The sequence below is a fragment of the Drosophila nasuta genome, chromosome 2R, assembly GCF_023558535.2.
Source record: "Drosophila nasuta strain 15112-1781.00 chromosome 2R, ASM2355853v1, whole genome shotgun sequence".
In the NCBI taxonomy this organism is placed as follows: Eukaryota; Metazoa; Arthropoda; class Insecta; order Diptera; family Drosophilidae; genus Drosophila; species Drosophila nasuta.
Genome location: NC_083456.1, coordinates 31,897,285 through 31,911,313, shown reverse-complemented (window position 1 = coordinate 31,911,313; position 14,029 = coordinate 31,897,285).

The following is a 14,029-nucleotide window of genomic DNA, read 5'->3' as shown; positions in this document are numbered from 1 at the left end:
GATGGAGGAGTGCAATCACCTGGTCCACAATCGATGCCGTCGGGTGCATTAAATCGTTATCGTAACATATACAAATTAATGCAAACAAATACACGAGTGTTCCAGTAATTCTACTTCATTGTTTTCCCTTGCCCCCTTCCCTTGCTCCCTTTCTGATCGTTGTCAGTTGGTTACGACTTTGTGATGTGCCACGGAATGCTAAACAGATCAAAAGCACGAGCTACCTCCACTCCCCTCACTCTCTTCACTCCCCACTGGCTGGAATGAGGTGCGAGAATTCTCAAGTGAGCTCGCTCACCGCTGCTCTCAACTCCACTCCGAACTAAATTGAAGTCAACTGACAGCCCGCAGTTCGATTCCCCAAATGCAACTCGCTGCACTGGGGATTTGTGGTTTATTTTTGGGGGCATCTCATAAAATAGCTGTGGTCATAGCATCATCAATAAATATTCTTCGACTGCTCGAATAAAAAGTGGAAGAACAAGCACAAATTAGCTAGAAAAAAACACTGAACAAAATGTTTAGAATGGAAAGAAGTTACGGCCAGACAAACAGACGGACAGACAGACGGACGGACAGACGGACGTCAGGCGGGTGCTGCAATGTAAAAATAGCAAAGTCAATGGCATAAGTATGTAAACAAAACGTTTCTCTTCAGCGCTAGCTGTAAATGTATCTGCAACTGCAACTGCATCTGCATCTGTATCTGTATCTACAACTGCATTCTCCATCTGTTCCGTGGGGAAAACGTGAAGCGTTTCGATCGCGTGCCCAACTGAATAAGAAGAACCGCAGAGCGTAAAGCGCACTTTTCCTAGAAACCCATTTCTCAATACCCTCAACTGAGGGTATTCCAAAATAGTTGCTAAATGCGCAACAACTTTGAAGGGGAGACCTTCAATGGAATGATTAAATTGAGCAGCTGATTTAAATATTCAATTATTTGGCAGTTAATTTATGTCTTCAAGCGAGCTAAAATTAGTTGCTTAAATTATTCCAGCTGTCTGCGATGTGTTCAATAGATAAATCAATGCGAATGATTAAATGAAATGAAACTAAAAACCCTTCAAAAAATCTAGATAAAGAAGTATCCAATACTATATTTCAATTATGTTGATTGTGTTCTAAGAAAATTGATTAACACCCGAGTTAACAAAGGAACAATCAATCAAACTGCAATAAAATTATATATTGAAGTTGATGGTATATTTTGAATGTTATAGTATATCAATATACCAAAATCTGTAAGCGTGTTTAATATTCAGCTCGCCTTTGATAGTTATGCTTTCATGTTGTTAATGAGAATCATTTGCATTTCTTACACTACTTTGTACCAAGCTACATATGTATCTTGTAACACATGTGTGTGTAAGTGTGTGTGTGTATCTATGCAAAATTGGTGCTGCTGGTTAACAGCATTTAAAAGCTCATTTCAACATGCGTTACATGTGTTTCGTTCAGCTCGAACATTTATTATGCCCAACGCCTAAAGGAGTGCCCCACTCACAGTCAGAGTCAGAGTCTGAGATTTAGTTTCAGTCTTGGAATTGGAATTGGATTTCGTATCTGAATCTTAAGTCTAAAGACGAAGTGTGGACAATTTGCATACGGGTCAAGTTGTTTGTTTTTTTGGAAGTTGCTTTTTAACGAATTGCTTGTCAAACACCGCAATTAATAGCAGCTGACTGCCAAATTAGATGGAACACCAACATCATCATCATCATCACACAGAGTCTGAACATCATCATCATCATCTCGGGCATCTTCATCGCAGTATTTGTCGTGTGATGACTTAATGACAACTTCCTAATAAAAGCTGTAGAAGAATTTCAAACAAATTTATTAAATTTTACAATGGCTTTGAGATATGCTCGATTATTTGGCCATAAAGATTTGCATATGAATGCGAGAATGTCGTTTATAAATGCCGTGAGTTGGCCCATTAAGGTTCGTTTATTAGAAACGGATGATAAACAATGAGCAGAGGGGCAAGTCTCTCTCTAGAGTTGAAGCTCACAGTGGGTGACCCGCAAATGTTGTCCATAAATCGATGAATGTATCTCACGGATACACATTCACATATGTATCGATGCTCTAAGCGATGTGAAAGCCACGTGCTTAATACGTGCTTAAATGTTAACATTTCAATTTGCAATTTGGACTAACAGTTCGACAGTCCTTCCGCCTTGCTCTGTCTGTCTGTCCGTCTGTCTGTCTGTTGCCTTTTGTATCTGATGGTCTGTCTGCACGTTACGCACTCGCCACGCCCAGAGTGCTAAAATGTTTTCCAAACATGCAAAGATCATTTCCACACACACAGAGCTAGCTGAGCAAACCCTTTGACATGTTTCTGGCGCCATTCGTATTAAGAACGGAAAAGAACAGAGAGAACTCTCAGATACATTTGTATGCAGATACATTATACATATGCTCGCATGTATGTATAATCAGAATTCAACGGCACGCATTATTGAATAATCCCCAAAAACAAAACACAAAAAACACATCGCGTTGTTTAGACCAAATTCGAACTGCGAACCGGGGCTCAATATGAGTTTGTATCCGTATCCGCAGCCATCGCCCCTCTGAATGAATCCAACGAATGTATGCTTTCCAGATAAGATACTTTATTGACATTGCGTGTCTAAACACTTTACCGCTACGTTAGTTCTGTTCTTGTTGTTGTTTTTGATTGTGATTGTGCGCTTTAAGCTGATTTGCATACCCATAATTCTTAATTCAGTGAGGTGTGCGTGTGTATTATGTTTAGCACGAGCATCGCAGCTACATTCTACATACTATATACTATTTGTGGTTTATCTTTCCATCTATGTGTATGCTCGACAACAATACAGCAGAACATCATTTTAATCAGAAAACACTAGTTATTTCAAATTGCTTCTGCCAGGCAAGCCAATAACTTAACCAACTCTGACCTTAGCTTGTTTTTCACAAGAGGCTTTTTTCATTATTTTTGCTATTTTTATACCAGTTACCTTAGGGTAGAAGGTTTTTATATTTATTTTTAACAACAGGAAGTGTTGGTAACGTGCAGAAGAAGGTATCTTCAATATATTTTTGATCAGTGACAACAACTGTCCGTCTGTCTGTCTATCAGATAAGATCGTAGAAGTTATTCAAGAAATATTTGTAAATGTCAGAAAACGGAATTGTACTATAGTATATTTTTAATGTGGTAGTATATCAATATATATATAGTATATTCTATAGAGTACAATAATATAATATAATTATTATTATTATAATTTAAATGTATATTATGAATGTACTACTATATCGGAATACCATATACAACTTAGGACATAGGATAGAATTTAGTATATTGTTAATGTAGTAGTATATGAATATACCAAATATAACTTATGATGTAATTTAGTATATTTTAAATGTAATAGTACATTGGTATACCAAATGCAACCTATGATATATTTTAGTATATTTTTAATATAACAGTATATCGAAATACCAAATATAACTTTTGATGTAATAGTATATTTTAAATGTAATATTATATAACTTTTGATATATTTTGGTATATAATTAATGTAATGGTATATGTATATACCAAATACAACTTATGATGTAATAGTATTTTTGAAATGTATTAGTATAACGATATACCAAATATAACTTTTGATATATTTTGGTATATTTTAATAACATATGGATATACCAAATATAACTTTTGATATATTTCAGTATATTTTGTAAATAGTAGTAAATCATTATACCAAATATAATTTTTGGTTATATTTTAGTATATTTATTTAGTATATTTGGACATCAAAACCACTTTCGCACAGTTTAGCTTTTGCTGAAAATGAGTATCGGATATTTCACATTCGAGACAATGAAATTAAAGCAATGCCAGGTGAGAGGAGTCGCTACGGAAGTGAATCTGCTACAGAACTATTTAAAATGTCATCGCATACTTTTAATCAAGTCAGTTGCATGCAAGAATATATTTGAGACAAGTGTTTTTCAGCTGATGAGAAAGGGAATGTGTGGTTAAGAATTAGACTGCAACTGCGACTGCGACTGAGGATACAAATGCTGCTGTCACCTTGTTGCGGTCGCCCCAAATCATTAATTTCACAAAACGTGACTTTTTTGCCATATTTTGAATTCTAATTTCCACTCATTAGACGTGGCAGTCAGGCGGCAGTCGACAGTCGACAGTGAGGAACAGTGAGGAAAGGCAGCCAGGTTGTGTCAGCGTTCTAAACATAACTTCAAAAAGGTGCAGACTGCACTTGTGACACGTTTCGTAATCTCTTGGCTGTGCTTGGGCTCATCTCTTTTTCCACCTTCTCCTCTATGTTGGCAAAAGCCTTTTTCGCAATTGCCATAAGCAGGCGACATACATAGAAAGAGAGAGTGAGTGAGAAGATGCCGCCTAGCTACAAATAGAGATGCTTACGCTAACTTGCAACTAAGTAGGAGAAGGAGAGGAGGGAAAGAGGACAGCAGGCCAGGTGTATTACAAGCTCAAGTACAAGCTATTTCCGCAACGGAAGGCAACACATTTGAGTTTACCTTTTGTGCTGCAGCGAGGCAAGAAGAAGCAGAAGAAGAAGAAGCGCAGCTCGCAAGCTCGAGTCTAATTAAAATAAGCATCAGCGCTAGCAAAAGGTCGACTGCAGGATTGTACCCACTGTATGTGTATCAATGTGTGTGTGTGTGTGTGTGTGTGCGTGAGTGGGTGGGTGGCAAGGATTTGGCAGTGGCTCAGCCTCAGCCTCAGCCTGAGGTAGGTCGCATGTTGCAGTTGCAGGCAGGTTGCAAACACGTTGCATAATTGGCCATTTGCAGTGTGCAGTTGCCACACATCATCCTCAATCTTAATTAACAAATATACAAGAAATGAAAATGAAATAAAATGTGTGTGTGAGTGTGTGTGTGTGGACTCCACACTGCCTGAGAAATACAGAAAATGTTGAGCGAAAGAGACGCGATTCGACTCGAACAACGATGGCGACATAAAATGCAATTTACGACTTGTCATAAAGGGAAGAAGAACCCCATTCATATAGTAAATCATTTTTTATGTAGACGCCCCGCTAAACGAGCAGCTCCTCCAACTCTGACTCAACAACGAGTAGCTGCGACTTCGTTGACTTCGAAGGCAAATAAGCCCTGCTTTTGGACGCTGCGCCACATAAAATCCTTTAGCACCTTTAAAACGGCCTAAGCCGAAGCCAAAGCCAAAGTCAACGTCAAAGCCAACGTCAAAGCCAAATGCCTAATGCCGCAGGCCAAAGGGCCATTCGACAAACAGACAGACGGACGGACAGACAGAAAGACGGACGCAACTGCTAAACAGCGAAATTTACACAATCAACAAATGACATAAAATTGCCGGTGAACGACGCAAAACGAGTAATAAGTCGACAATGGGGCGTATTCGACTTCCAAGTACTCTAAGAGATGAACTCAGGGAAGAAAATATCTAATTATTGTATACTACTGGCTGCCAATGACCGCTAGATGGCGCCAGCTTCTAGTTGAAGACTGTATTCAGTTAATAACTAACTACTGAAATAGTCAGAATTAGAAGAATAACTAAAAACAACTATTAGGAATGTTTGTTATTAAAAAAGTAAGAACGAATATGTATAAAATTGTATCAGAAGTTTGATAATGTAGTATAGTGGTTGCCAATGATCGCTAGATGGCGCCAGCTTGCAGCTGAATACTATTTTCAGTTAATAACAAACTGTTGTAGTTGTTTTGAAAGCTAAAATCAGTTATTAAGAATGTTTGGGATTATGAAACGTAAGAACTGGCACAGAAGTATGCGAAGTTTAAAGGAAAATCCAAATATGACAGCATGTTTGATATCAAATACGCGACCAATGGCCGTTAGATGGCGCCAGCTTCTATCTGAACAGCGTCTTTAGCTATTCGGTCAAGTGCATTCGCCATAAAATTGTTAAATGCATTTACTAATATACTAATAAAAATAGATAAGTCTGAGTATAGTTTTAAAAGTATGTGAAAATTAAAGAAAACGTCATAATATGGCAAAAGCCATAATATGGTCCGTTAGTACGTCAACGTTCAAATAAATTATGTTTTATTACATAGTCACATTACCCTTTATGGCAGTGTATGAAAACAAAAGCGAGAGAGCGACAAAAATAAAATATAAATTGCATGACAAATTCCTGTCGCAGGGTCGAACTCGATGTGCAAGTCGAAGAAATGATGGACGATGATTATATGAGACTGGCGCAAAAACCCACACAGACAGAGGGAGAGAAAGAGACAGACAGACAGATGTGTGCAGACGGTCGTCGCTTATGGCCTGATATCCTTATGCAGGACCTCAGAGCGAGAGAACAATTTAAGTCGACAAATTCCAGCATGTGGAGCAATAATAATAATTTTATTGTTTTAACAAAGGTAACAAACAGAAAAGTTATTTCAGCCACAGCTGAGCGGCTTTTAAAAACAAATCGCAAGGCAACCCAAACTCAACCCGCAACTCGCATCCCAGCAGCGAGGACAACCAGGACATGGGCATCGGCAATGCCAAACAAGGATAAGCGCCAGGCCAAGCGTAAAACGATACATACAGACTCTCAAGCTGACTCCGTCGCTGACTCTGGCAAACAAACACACACTCACACATTCGTATATTTGTAGTATAAAAAGAGGTTTTTTCCCACAAGCAAAAGGTGTACACGGTACGCAAACAAACCAATACTGCGCTGCTGCTTCTTCTTCTCCAACCATTCTCCTTACGCCACACACACACACACCAACCTTCGCTGCTTCTTCTGACTGTCTCCCTCCTCCAACTTCTTCTTACGCCACACACATTCACACAGAGGCAGCGACACACTTATACGCTGGCATAAAACTTGAGGAAGAAACAAATAAAAATGGCGAAATAAAGCAGGAATAAGATCTGTAGCGAAAATATTTTTATTGCCTTTTTGGCAACACACAAAAGCTACGTGGGTGTTTTTTCTCTCTCCCACTCTTTTCTTCGTTCTCCTCTCTCTCATCTCATCTCACTTTTTGTGTACGCTTCCTTGTTTGTTTGTGCATCGCTGAAGGGGGAGAAACCGAGTTATGGGGAGGGGGCGAAGGTGTACGTCGTAGTATAACCCAACATAATTTACGCCCCCATAATTTGTCATAAAAATCTTCCAGTAATAATTTAATGTTGAAATGCAAATTTTTAATATATTTTTATACCCTGCAGCCACAATTGGCAAAAGGTTCTGCTGCACTACGTTGCTATAAATTAAATGCTAATTAACTAGAAGTTAACCTTAAGCATAAAGAGTTTGTAATAAAATTTGAGATAACTTCGTTTTATGAGCAAACTAAACATTCAATGAATTCGAATTATGAATTAACAATTTAATTACAAATTTCGAAATTCCTAAATCATTTTATTGGGTTGAACTTGTAGCTAGAATATCTTGTAGTTTTGTCAACTCTCTTTATGGCTGCAGTGTGTTTGTCATTCGCTTATTTTATACCTACAGCATTTGTGTGTGTTGTTGTTTTGCCTATAAATTTGTGAGCAGACATATTTTATATCTAGGCTCTACAGCTGGGGAATAATACTGTATATCCCATTGTGTACGAGTCTTGCATATGCGGATGTAACTCAGATATCATCCTCATGCTCATCCTCAGCCTTAAGCCTAGGCAATTGAGTGGAAGCAGTTAAATCTGGATTCTTTCATTAGCTGTAATAGAGTTTTTTGGCAAATTAACTTGCGAGAGTAATGAATGTTGCTTTGTGATTAAAGAAAGCACCTCGAAATGATAATTTTGGGTCAGCTTTGAAATTGGGTTGCAGCAAAGATTGTTCTTGCCCCTCCCTTCCTCTCCATACAAGAATTGTTGCCACACATGATTACGTTGTAAACATTTTATGTACACGAAATGTAACAAATATTTAAAGAACTTTACGAATGATATGTGAGAGAGGCTGCTGCAGTCGGAGTCGGAGTCGGAGTTTTATGACTCCGCTGCTCATTGCTGACGGGTGCAAAAGAAGAAGAAATTCTTACTTCACTGTCTGTTTAATCTTTATGGCGCCCAACTTCAACTCCGACTCCGTTTCTTTAACTAAATCATAATCATGGCTAACAAATGCTCCGTGTCATTTGAGCGCACACATCATAAAGCAGCAATTAAGACAATGTTTAAATCGTAAGCGTCAAAAAGGCCATAGAAAACTCTCTTGTCGCACAATAAAAAAAGTCAGAAAACTGTCATAAAAGCGAAACAGAGCCATAGAAAGAGAGAACTCTAAACACAACAGAGTGAGAGAGAGAGAGAGAGAGAGGGAGAGAGTCCTGCAGTCATTGGCAACGCTGCTGCTAATTGCCTGTCAAAAATTCTATGCGCCGTAAAAATGATGAGATAAATGCGTAGAGACCAACTCGAAATACATTCGCACATGGATGCGATTCGATGGGATGGATGTGATGCAATGGAAACAGAGCAGGATGTTTGACAGCAGGATGAGGTGGAAAACACGTCAAAAATAAAAACAAGTAAGAAAGCTACAGTCGAGTGTACTCGACTGTGAGATACCCGCTACCCATTTTGAATAAAAGCAATATATTTTGCAGTATTATTCTCAAAATATACCGAATATACTGCAAAAATACTAAAAATATACCAAACGGTATATTTGTTATATCGATATAGTACCACATTCAAAATATACCATAGACGGCACAATATACCAGATTGTTAGCCAAAGCAACTAAGACGCCTAGTAAGTAAGCGTTTTTGCCCATACAAAAGTATTTCTTTAATAACTTCCAAAATTTTTATCTGTCGCAACCAAATTCTCAGGAATCATAACTACTATAGTTATTATTGTATATACCAAAAATCCGCAACTCTAGCTTTTAAATTACGCTTGTTTTTCGATTTTTTTGATTTGTGGGGGCGTAAGTGGGCGTGGCAAACATTTGAAACAAAATTGATCTGCGTCCAAACATAACAAATGCTGTTGAAAAAAATTATAGCTCTATCTCTTATAGTCTCTGAGATCCAGTGTCTCATACGGACGGACGGACAGACAGACTGACAGACGGACATGGCTAGATCGTCTCGGCTTTAGACGCTGATCAAGAATATATATACTTTATAGGGTCGGAGATGCCTTCTTCTACCTTTTACATACATTTTCTGTCGGCACAAAGTTATAATACCCTTCTACCCTATGGGTAGCGGGTATAAAAATGAAAGAGCAAAAAAAAAGAAAATGCCTAAAATTATCTTGTTTCAATTTTTGTCTGAGATTTTGCTCTCTCTCTCTTTTGCTGTTTGCCATTCAAAGCAATTGAATTTAATCTGCTTGAGAGTTCACAACATAATCGCCAATTGTCAAATAAATATATTTTTGTTAAATGTCTCAAACAGAGGAGTTTGGGATACATTTAACAGCGCGAGCTAACAGCCTGTTAACATGACTTTGATATATGATTACAGAGTGAATAATTTATTGCATCATTAAAAGTTGACACATTAAACACAGAATATGTCGAGCAGCTATTAAATAATAAATTCATAAGTGGAAGAACAGTGCTTTAGCAGCTGTCAAGTGGTCTATTAATATTCTTAACATTATATACTTAACATGCAGTTAACAGCGAGGCAAAAGACATTATTTACACAGTTTAGAATCTGTGAATGATTTGCTACTCCATTAAAAGTTAAATAAATATAAAAATATGTCAAAAAGTATTTCAGTATGTAAATAAATTTGTTTAGCATTTTAACATTTGTTTAACAGATGTTAAGTGGCCTGTCAACTTTGAAATAAACTTATAAACATACGAAGATTGCTAATTTTAAAAGCTGTTAAGATGCATTTGATTTATTATCTCTGAATTAAAAATTGTGTAATGATAAATATAAATATATGACTTTAAATACTTTTAAATATGTAAATGAATTTGCAAGTTGTTGAACATTGCTTTAACAGCAATTAAGTGGCGTTAATATTTTGATTGCAAAGCTGTTAAGATGCATTTGATTTATTATTACAAAGTTTATAATGTTGTAATTTATAAGTACATCATTAAAGTAATGTCATTATAATATATTAACTATACCAGGAAGCTTTTCAATATGTAATTAAATTTGTAAGTTTTTTAACATCAGTTTAACAGCTGTTAAGTGCCTTGTTAATACTTAAAATGGAAATACTTTAACGAACAGTCAGAATTTCGAAACTTAAAAGGTTGATTTAGTATCACAGATCTCAAAAATGATTTACTACATCTCTAAAAGTTAAGACAGCGTGTACAAATCATGTCAAGAAGCATTTTAATATGTGAGTTCTTTAACATTGCGATAACAGTGTTAAGTGGTCTGTTAGGAAGTAGTTTTCTGTGTGGATTGCGAGTAAATAAATAAAATTGCGGCAAATCTGAACAATTGCCACACTAACCGAAGACCGCACACATCAAACAGACTTATGAAAAAACGGAAACTGAAGCTGTCACCTAACGTCGAGAGGGAGAAGGGGAAGTGCGGCGATAACGATAACGATAACCAAAGCGATATGTGGATAGGGAAGCGGAAATGACTCTTAGAAGCAGTCGCTGTCGTAGATGTCGTTGTGGTAGCCAATAGTCCGGAGTCCGGAGTCCGAGTCCAAAGTATTCACTGAACTAATGCCGACCTAAGGCAAATATAATTGCGTGTGTGGGCAGCGAAGAGGAGCGAAGGGGAGGGGAAGAATCCTTGTTTTCTGGACAATGTTACGAGACATTTGCATGCAGGCGTCATCTGGCTTTGGGTTTGGTTTGGGTTTGGGTTCCCTCTCTCTCTCTCTCTCTCTTGGTTTTTGTGGCAAGCATGTGGCCAGGAAAAGACAACGGCCAAAACGTTCGACAATTGTGCTGAGTCCGAGTGTTGCTTCCCCTTCCCCTCCCTCCTTCCGCCCACCAACAAATAGTGCTGCTGTTATTGCTGCTGCATACGTGCCCAACAAAATATTGATTTAAATGAGTTTCAGTTTCGGTTTTCATTTCCTATCGCAAATTCCAACAATCAGCAAATTGTGCTGCTCACAGCTCAATGGACTACTTTTTGGTCGAGCTGCCAAGCTGAAGCACTTTTAGTGCTCCATCGTTAGATGATTCTTTCCCATCCCATTCCCAGAATGCATGATAAGCAAAATATTGCACATTGATGATGAGCTGCCTCCAAACTTAAACTCAAACTCAATGCTCCACGTTCTACGTTCCAATCACCCTCTCAAACTTCAGCTGAAACTATCTGAAAGTCTGATTTATGTGGGATGGAAAAAGCAAGCCAAAAATATGCTCAACTACAACTCGAAAGTACTTGACTGGCTTTGCTCTGGTTTTAGCCTGCACTTGGCCTGGCTTTCTCTCTGTGTTTGCCTGTCTAATTATGAGAGAGCAGAAAAACACATCAATAATATAAACTACAGTTTAAAGTTGATAGTTTTATTGTTGCCGCATCCCCAAGGGTCAGATTCAGATACTCAACACACATTTTAGACATATGTTTGTGTGTGTGTGTGTGTGTGTGTGTGTGTGTGGGCAAAGGGCCAGAAAACCTTTTGCAAGTTTTCTTTGCTTTTAGCCCAGAAAGTCATTTGAAGTCATTGGTAAGTCGCAGTCAGCCGAAAAAAGCCGCAGACAGTCAAGCACAACGAAAAGTTTCGTTCTATGACTTTAGTTTGCTACCTACTGGCATAGAAAAGCAGAAGAAAAAAAGAAGATATATATACGAGTATCCATTTGAATATAATTCTCATTTGCATATTGTTTTGGCCAGGCCAAAAAAGCCGAGCCAAGAGCATCCACCAAACTGCCCTTCAACTTTTATCCTCTTCTCTCTCTCTCTCTGTCGCTTTCTTGGCTGTATCTTTAACTGTAAATGTATCTGTATCTGTAGCTGACTCTAAGTCTCACAGTTCGTAGTCCGTTCTTTGTATTTTCTGTTAAGATTGCAGCTGGAAAGCTCTTAAAGTAATTAGTGGCATTAATTAAATCTCCTGGCCAACACAACAATGGCCAATTGTTTCAATGACCCTTGTGCCACATTTTAATTGTTGCAACGCTGCGAAAGTTTTGACCGCACCGCACCGCACCTGCCCCGCCCCCTAACCACCATAGCTGCTGTCAAAAGAGGCGGAAAAAAGGCCGCTAGATTTTAGCTTTTTTTGCCGTGAGTTCTTCTTAGTTCAACTCTGACACCAAATGGGGCAAGAAGGCGTGGATGTTGGACGTCGGACAACCACTAAGCGACCCCTCCCCTCCCCCCTCAAACTGGCAACTGGCGTTGCAACAAAAGCTGTTCCCCGGGGCATAAATAACTTTTTTATACGAACATTTCATATGCTTTTTATGAAAGCACGCAAAAAACTTGTCACTTTTTTTTGTTGGCTTTTGTTTTTGCATTATTAAACAAGAAATAAATTAAATTGTGCATAATTTTTTGAATAACAACAAACTATAGATTATTTATTTAGTTGTTATTGCTCTGCTCTAAACTAATTATTTTTTGCGAGCGGGTTTGCAACATTGATTTGAAATTGATTTTCGGGGCGCCTTTTGTCGTCGGGTGTCATAAAAATACTCATCGAAAATTACACGGCCGGAATAAAACAAGCTGTTGACTTGCCAAATAGCCGTGAATTATTCCCCAAGGGCGTAGGTGAGCAGGTAACGGCAATCGCTTCCTCTTCTTTTGGCCCGAGAATTCGCTGAGACAACAAATGTCCCAGAGTCAACACAGCAAACACAGCCAACTGCCTGTCTCTTGGCCAACAATAACGAGCCGAGTTCGCAGAGAGGAGGGGAGAGAGGGGAGGGAAGGAAAGGGGAGGGATGGCAGCATCGTCAGGATATCGTAAAGCGACACACAATCACACATAAAATTTTACAACACGAGGATGTTTTTTATTGCAATGCCTGGTCCACGTCCAATCGAGGAACTTAAGTAGCCAATTACTGCAAAGTTCGACTTTTCTCTCCCAACCAACTCTAACTCCAAATAAGAAGAAGAGGAAGAAGAGGAGGATATCACTCCTTCGACACTTTGTTAGCGCGGCAAACAGCAAAATATTTTTCTATTTAATTAAAATGAATTCACCTTTTCGGTTGGCAACGCGACGCGGAGACTGATTTATGGATGGACGCCAATAAATTGCAACCTCAGTTTCAGCCTCCGTCTCAGTCTCAGCCTGAGTTGAAAGCAATTTAAATCACGTTGCAGCGGTTTTAATTAAAAGGAATTTATTTGGCACTCAACTGCAGATAAATGCACAGCAAACGACACACAACAGTAAAGGGAAAGTACATATATAGTATAACTATTCAGTAAAGTTCTCACAAATATTTGCTCACCTGGGCCATTATCACGAATACAATACACATAAGCCAACACACAATCCCTTGGCTCACACACACACATATAGAGAGAAAAGCACGCAAGTCTATTTCAGGCCATTTGTTAATTGAGACCAACAGAGAAGGAAGAGAAAGAGAGGCAAGAGAAAGCGTTTAGTTGCCTGTCATAATTACTGCCTACACAGATTCATGGTCAGCTCAAGTTGCCAAGCTGTGGAGGAGAAGCATCTATCAGCCATCGGCTGCTGACGGATCGAGTTTCCTTATTAGCCAGCAATTAATCATGCTGCGTCATATATAATTATGCTGTCTTCTCTATCGAGAATGCATTTCCCCTCCCCTCTCTATGTGTAAATTGTGCATGCGAATCGAGTTGAGTGAAAATTGATAGCCAATAAGCTTAGATTAATCATGCGATTGGCATTGCGATTGCCTTTGAAATAGTTTACGCTTTTAGCAACCGTATAAAAAATCTTAAGCTCACACAGGAAGCAACAACATCTCATGGGGCCACTAAAAGCCCGATATAAACATGGCCAACACCAACCAACTAACACCAAGGAAGCCAGACTCAACTACACTCACACTGAGGCACACATACGGAAATTGTCGGCGATAAATCTACCATTTAC